The 8,209-nt window shown below is 43.5% G+C and overlaps 1 non-coding gene across 1 annotated transcript; it reads left to right on the top strand.

Moving 5' to 3' along the window:
* Nucleotides 1-360: 360 nt before the first annotated feature.
* On the top strand, nt 361-490 carry LOC120101330 (small nucleolar RNA SNORA17). The gene has a single exon (XR_015679479.1). It is a non-coding gene; the product is annotated as a small nucleolar RNA SNORA17 (small nucleolar RNA).
* The last annotated feature ends 7,719 nt before the right edge of the window (nt 491-8,209 follow it).

Raw genomic sequence — 8,209 nt, 5'->3', positions numbered from 1 at the left:
TATTGAAAGTGTGTGTGTGAGTGTGTGTGTGTGTGTGTGTGTGTGTGTGTGTGTGTGTGTGCGCGCGCATTGACAGACAGGTGTCTGTGGAGGGAGGCCAGAAAAGGGCTTTCAGTGTCTTGGAGCTGGAGTTACAGGTGCTTGTGAGCCACTAGAGGTGGGTGCTGGGGAAAGAGCTCATAGAGTCTGAAAGAGCAGCAAGCACTCTTAAAGGCTGAGCCATTTCTGTAGCCTCAGATTATTTTTTAATGTGGAAAAAGACATTAACTAAACAGTACTTAGCTTCATCCTGCTCACTTAATGGAATTAAATAGAAAACCGAACCAATCCTATTTTAGTTGAGCACAAAGATTGTAACCATTTGCTACAGAGGCATTGCAGGTGTGGCTGCTCTTTCCCATGCGTGTCAGTAAGCGGCAGAAAGGACAGAGGCTATGTCTATGTTCAATGTTCTGACCTGCAAACAGAGGAATGATTAGCAGCCTAAATGGGAGTCTGAGATGGCCACCAATTTGGGGCTAGGGCTCTCAGACAGGGAACTAACCTGAGATGACCACCAGTCTAGCAGATCCAGACAGGTTTCCACAATGGAGCATAAGCTGGAGACCAAAAGAACCTCATCTGGGTTCACACAAGCCTAGCTGAGCGTGAACCCAAGACAAACAACCCTGGCATGGGGAAACACGGGTGAGTCTGGCAAGAAGCAAGTGACCACCAGACTCATGCCATGGGCCCACAAACAGGGAACTAGCCTGAGATGACCACCAGTCTGGCACTGCATAGGCCTGATACGTACAATCCTGGGAAACTCGGCCCTACCACTTATTTCCCTAGTGGTGGTGCACGTGAGGGAGATACCCTCCCATGCCCCCCTTACCCTTCAGGCCCTGCAGCAGGCAGGCCACCTGACTCTGGGATCACGAGAGCAGGAGAGCTGCCTCCTCCTCAGGAGCTGCAGCACTCAGAAGAGCAGACATGCACCTTGTCTGGGCAGCACATTAGCGCTCACTCTCGTGCCGGGGTGCTGCTGAGCTGGCCCTGATAATTGTCTGCTATGCGTTAACGTGGGTTAGCGAGAGATGACCCCGCTCACCCTTGCCACCTAGGGCAGGCAGGAGAAGTGACCATGAAAGTCATCAGGCCAGAGAGCAGGCCCTGCCCCTCACCTCCTCCAATACTCAGGATAGCAGGCCCTGTACCTCACTGGGCAGCATAGTAGAGCTGTCCCTGAATATGAGGATGGTGGGAGAACCAGCCCTGCCTCTTGTCCGCTGTGCAGTGTCATTGGCTAGGGAGAAATTCCTTCCCTTCCATTTTGTTCTTGCTACCACCAGGAGGCTAGACAGTTAACTTCAAAGGGGTCATGATAGCAAGAGAGCTGGCCCTGCCCCTCATCTGTTGAAGCACTTGGGAGAGCAGGCCCTGCACCTCACCTAGGCATCACAGTAGAGTGGACCCTGATGGTGGAGGCAGGGAGGGGGAGGTGTTAAACTTAGGTAAATGGGCCCAGAGGCTGTGTGTCCCCACAGCTTGTCTGCCTACCTTGGAGCAGCATGGGCACTGAAGATATCATCCTCCACCCTTGCCCCTTGTCACTGATGGCAAGTGGGAAAGCTGGCTCTGGGGTCGTGAGAGTGGGAGAATTGGTTCTTTTCCTTACCTACCTTAGTATCCAGGAGAGCGGACCCTGCACCTCACCTAGGCCTCAGGGTAAAGAGCTTGCCCTAGTTGTGGAGGTTGTTGGTGAGCTGGCCCCAAGGGCATGAGAGTAAGAGAACTGTGGGCTGATTAGCTGAGATCTGTGCCTGGCCCAGGCCCAGGCCCAGGGCTTTGAATGATCACATCCCAAACATCTACCCCATTGATGAACTGCTAGAGAGCATGAAGGGGCTGATTCCACAGACTTAAAACTACATGGGACAGCCACAGGATGTCGGAGAGGAATCCCAGTGAGGTTCCAGTACTGACAGAGTAGCAAAAGCCAGAGTCCTCATACAGACCAATGAGTCATTGCAATGAACATTTGCTAGCAAAGACATTTGAACAAAAGAGTGTGAGAAACACCATGACATATTACAGCTTCCACAAAAGAAGGTATGTAAATATGGAAGGCAAGTTTGAGGGGAGATGAATGGGATTAGGGTGAATGATATGAAATCCACCAATAGAAAGTGAAGAAGAAAACATTACAATCAAATATTCATGCCAACACGAATTAGTTAATTTTTACTGTCTTACTCAAAGAAGCTTATCACATTACATAAAAATGCCCATTTGGTCATGAATGCAATTTTCATTGGGCACATAGTTCAGTTTAGGCTTCCAGATGCTAACGCTTACCAGTTGCCACGATCGCATGGTCTTGTGAATGGTGGTCATATATTATGGAGGTTTAGCTCTTTGACAGCCTTAGCCTTTCACAGCATAGTCATGTCTCCTGTCTGAATTAGTTCATGTAAAGCTCTCTGAGATGAGAGGATGACAAGTACTGGATGACACAGTGACACCGAGTAGGAACATGGGCAAGGCTGGCTTAGCATTCATTTGACATCATATCGGAAGACATACTACAGATAGCTGAGGTAGAATCCTATTCTCACAGAAGTCTCTTTGTTCCGTTAACACGGAGAGAGAAATGTAATGGTACTCAGAGACAATGTACCTATAACACCTTCAAGCGCGCTCTGACACATGTAAAGGCTGACTGGGCTAAACTTTCTTAAGGAATAAGGACTCCAATGGTAAAGTTTTGCTTTAAATTAAGGGACAGTCAAGGGTGGGAGCTTGTCTAAGGATGAGGGCTGATGAAACGGAAAGGTGACTTACTGCATTTCAGAATGGATCCATGCACTTTCTCTCCCATCCCATGCCTCCTTGCAGCCCTGGATTTAGACAGAAACTACCAAGATATCTTTTAATCTTTTGCATGTGTGGTAACTCTTTTGCTATTGAGGGACAAGTAACTTTAGTTATAAAAGGCTGAATTCCATCACAGGAGATGGTCTGAAACTCTCTAAGTCCTCTACTAACTCTTGGGAAGTCAGTTCTCTGACCCTGGAGAACATACTGATTCCATTGTGTGTCATCCTTAATATAGAATGTAGCCATTTTTTCAATAGACACAGTTAGGTTGAAAGCTTTTAGGAAGGTTTATTAGAATTGGCTGAAGTTTACTAGGTTTAATTAAAATAAGAGGACCTGCTGAGGGAAGGGAATTTTAATGTTAGTCTTCCTTTGATATTTTCTTTCCCCTTCTTTCATGTTTCCATTTCTTCCCTTGTGTGTGTGTGTGTGTGTGTGTGTGTGTGTGTGTGTGTGTGTGTGTATACACGTGTGTGTGCATGTGCATGTGTACGTGTACATGTATACACACACACACACACACACACACACACACACACACACACTGTTATTTGGCAATGCCCTTGATATCTCAGTCTCAAGTCGAATCACTCAATGGCAACATAAAGAATACTTCTGACAAATTGTCATGGGGTTATTACTGAGAAAGTCAGATGGAAATGGTTCATCTCCATCCTAATGTCAAGTTCTTACTTAGGACATGGAGTGGCCAAAGTGAAACATATACTTTGCATCAAGTGGAAAACAAAGACAAATGAAATGTACATTGGAAAGTAGAGCTTGTCTTTCCCCTAGGAGAGATGCTATTGGACATACAGAACAGGTCTAGTACCATAAGCAATACAAGTTGGAGACAGCCACAGAGGGCTATCCCAGCTTATACTGATGTGGAAAAACATGAGACCAGGAGAAGGAAGGAGGACCCTCACCTCCTCTGTTGTCTTGACCCTCAGAGGTTCTGTCAAGAACAGAAAACTCACTGTAGCTGTCTTAGTAGAACACCATGACTAGTATGCCTCCTGGGGAATCAGAGTTAAGTTGCTAGGAAGGGACAAAGAGCCCATTACATGTCAGAAGCAACTAGTGCATTCCAAGTCATTGGTTGAGTAATTCCTGAAGTATCGGGAATTTGAGAGTGAGTCCAGGCTCTTAGAGTACAAAGGAAGACAACCAGTTCTGCACCCCTATAATCTGAGTGCACCCCTATATTTTGTCACGTGGTTCTATGTCTCAGTTTGATTTGTTTTGGAAAAATCTTTGGTAACACTTGCAATGAACATGTGCTTATCAATTACTTCTCTGTCTCTGTATCTCTGTCTCTTTCTTTTCTCTCTTACTCTTTCTCTCTCTTTGTGTTTGTACACGTGTGTGTGGTGTGTGTGCTTAAGTATGTGTCTGTATAAATGTGTGTGTAGTTGAGTCCAGATATGTATCTGTGGTCATGAAGTGTGTCATTTCTGAGTGCATGTGAAGACTAGATACCACCTAAGTTTTCATTTTTTCTCTCTCACTGCCATGGAGCTGGCCAGATAGTTTAAAATTGTTGGTCAGTGAATCTCAAAGACCTACCTGTCTTCACCTTCCTGGTGCTGAGATGACAAGTTCATATCATCCAGTCCAGCTTGCTTTCCTTCCTTCCTTCCTTCCTTCCTTCCTTCCTTCCTTCCTTCCTTCCTTCCTTCTCTTCCCTTCCCTTCCCTTCCCTCACCTTTCTCTCTCTCTCTCTCTCTCTCTCTCTCTCTCTCTCTCTCTCTCTCTCTCTCCCTCCCTCCCTCCCTCCCTCCATTCCTCTCTCTCTTTCTTCCTTTCTTCCTTTCTTTCTTTCTTTCTTTCTTTCTTTCTTTCTTTCTTTCTTTCTCTTTCTTCCTCTCTTAATGCACTCTGAAGAGCAACCTCAGATCCTCCTACTTACAATAAGCACATTCATTGATTGAGCTATCTCCCTAGGTTAGCCTTCAGCAAACCTTGGTGTCTCCTATGAAGCCTCAAGTCCACTCCAAAACCAGTGATATTTCACTCTTGAAAGGGTTTGTTTTCTGACGATGGTTTTCTTATGGTTTGAAGGAGCTCATTGTCTTCATTGCTGAGATGAATATTTATACCACAGAGCTCACATGAACCTGAAGCACGTGGGAGAAAGTTTGATATTTTAACGAGCCCTGCACCATTTCTTTGAGCGTGTTGCCACCAAAGTCTTTCCTGAAGGCAGGCATTTTAGAATTGGCATTTGGAAGTTTATAGTTATTTCATGAAAACCATAGCTGGGCACTCACCATTCAGTTCATGAAATATTTTGCTAGTTCTTTCTCACCTCTCAGTAATTTTATCTCCAATTTTGGTCTTTTGTTTACCTTTCATTATTAAATGCATGACACTCACTCAACATAATCATAGGTATTCAGGTAAGCTAACAGTTTTGGGTATTTACTAGGATCTGGTGTTTACACAGCTTATATAATTTAATCTTTGGTGTGATTGCTGAGATGTTTACATCATAAGCCTATTTCGTAGTTGGTACCTTTGAAAGATCAAGTCTTCTATTCTCTCTTATATTGCAAATGCCAGCATTAGGGTTTTAAGTGTGTTTATCCTAGTTCCCAATAGTGTCATGTGCCACGTTCTGTTCTATTCTAAATTCAGTCATAGGAAGGTAACCATGGACCAGGGAGTGAAGAACCTTTGTGCATCAGTTGCTGGGGTGGTGTTCTTTGGAGGACCCATAGGGTGAGATTCGACCACATTTCTGAAGCCCTGTACCTTTATGGTTGGCCAAAGTGAGCTAAGCAAGAGAGATTTGGAGTGTACAAGCGAAAGAACAGTTTTGAGTGTATGAACGCCCCAGTGGGACACATAGGTGCTGAGGTGCTGGGAGATTCTAGCTTGCTCTCATTTTCCCCCAGTCTCTGTCCAGATGGTAGTCTGACCATTTAGCATTTTCTGGGAGGACCGAGAACTAAGCAAAGAGGTAGCGACAGCAATCCAAGTTTAGAATCTGTGAACTGAGGTTAGGTCAGGGTCATCCCAGGAATCCATTCTGTAAGATCATATAAAAACTCAGCTGATGGTGTTAACCTATTCATGTTGGAAGAGATCTCTAAAAGTGGAAGAACTTTATACTTCCAAGGACACAGATATTATTTGCAAAAAAGGTTCAACAAAATATTACTTGGGGAATGAGTATCCATTTAGGTGAGGTCATATTGAATGGAGAATGGAGCATTCTGGCACTCCAGTTGTTAATAGAGAAGAAAAGATTAATATCTATCAGCAGAGATAGAGAGGAAACTGTGAAGCGAAAATGTGGTGTTTTGATTGACGCATAGAAGAATCAGAAAAAGAAATCTGCTTAACTTGCCTAAATTATATTAGTAAACTGCATGAGATATAAGAATTGGCTAAAAGCCAACTGGTTGATTTTATTAATAAGCAAACCCAAACTGCCAAGGACACAAGGAGACTTATGTCTTCGTCACTATTCTACTTCAGTGAGTGACACCGTGACCAAGACAAGTTATAAAAAAAGCATTTAATTTGGGGCTTGTTTACAGAAGCAAAGGGTTAGTTCATGATTATCATGGTGGAAAGTAGGCAGGCAGGGTGATACAGCAGTGCAGCAGTAGTTGAGAAGAGGGAGAGAGAGAGAGAGAGAGAGAGAGAGAGAGAGAGAGAGAGAGAGAGAGAGAGAGGAAGAGAAGAGAAGAGAGGAGAGGAGAGGAGAGGAGAGGAGAAGAGAAGAGAAGAGAAGAGAAGAGAAGAGAAGAGAAGAGAAGAGAAGAGAAGAGAAGAGAAGAGAAGAGAAGAGAAGAGACTGGGCCTGGCTTGAGCTTTTGAGACCTTGAATCCCACTACCATTTTCATACCTTTGTCAGCAAGTCCACACTTCTCCAACAAAGCTACAGTTCTCAATCTCTAACAGTTCTAGTCCCTGGTGACTAAGCATGCAAACATAAGAGCCAATGAGGACTATTCTCATTCAAACCATCACAATATGCAAAAAATCCATCATTACTTCTCCTCTGACTGATGCTTCTCTTCACCTGGAATTATCAACTCAAGGATGATATTGGTATTGGAAACCTGTCTTGCTTATTGGTAGAGACACTCTCACTATTCCCTGTTCCCTTGGTACTTCCTTCATACCATCATAAAGGTGATGCTGTAATGAAACACTCCTAAATTGAATATAAACATTTTCTTCTACAAAGTGTGGTCTTCTCAAACTAGGCTATATGGTGTCTCTCAGTTAACAGAGGCCAGCATGTATGCATGAACTCATTAAATGAAAAGAAATGTATTATAAAAGGAATAAAAACTTATTTCCTAAGGAAGTATTGTTTCCACTGTATATCATTCTATTCTATAATGATATTATTTTTCTCTAATTTCTATAGACAGTTTATAAATTACAAGATTCTTATTTATAAAGTTTGTGTTATATGGACATGTCCATGTCTTTGGGAATGCGCGTGCGTGCACGCACACACACACACACACAGACACATACACACATACAGACACACACACACATACAGACACATACACATACACACACACACTCACACACACACATATAGACACATACACATACACACACACACTCACATACACACACAACACACATACACACACAGTACACACTTTGGGGTCATAACTGGGATTTTGAACCATTTCTGATCCCAAAACTAATGGTGATTCTGTGGACTCACACTTACAAATAAATAGGTAAATGCCTAAAGGACTCACTGTGAAATACTTGTCTGTTCATGGACTTAGCTCCTGAGATGCTCTCTATCCTGAAGATGCTATGTAGAAGATCAGACCAATACACACACACACACACACACACACACACACACACACACACACACACACACACATATATTGAAAGTGATCTTGAAGAACCAGTTTCTCATACTATGCAACTAAAATTCAATTCCTGACTTTCTTTTCTTAGGAACAACCTGACCACAAACTGCCTCTTGAGAATTGTTGTCTATTCTGCTTTACTTTCAATAGGAATTCTTTTTTATACCCAGCCCAGTATTCATCCTGGGGCTATAGTGAGTTCCCACACAAATAAAGAGAGGGCTCCCAGTTGAGGGGCACAAGGTAATAGCCTTAGGCAGGGCTTGCATAGACTCTGATGATCTGCCTTGCCCAAGTTGACACTTCCTAGGTTTTCTTGAATCCAAATAGAGATCAATAGAGAAAGACACACTCAAACTCTGTTAATTGAACTCAACACAACTCCCAGTCTTGCCTACATCTTTAAAATGCCCTTTAAGACAGGATAGACTAGATGTTGAGGCTTTATTGTAGCTCGTGATTTCTCTGTTCAATTCTGCTT

This window comes from Rattus norvegicus, chromosome 2 (genome assembly GCF_021556685.1).
Source record: "Rattus norvegicus strain SHRSP/BbbUtx chromosome 2, alternate assembly SHRSP_T2T, whole genome shotgun sequence".
NCBI lineage: Eukaryota > Metazoa > Chordata > Mammalia > Rodentia > Muridae > Rattus > Rattus norvegicus.
The sequence above is the reverse complement of the archived record's forward strand: the minus strand, read 5'-3'. Positions and strand labels throughout refer to the sequence as shown.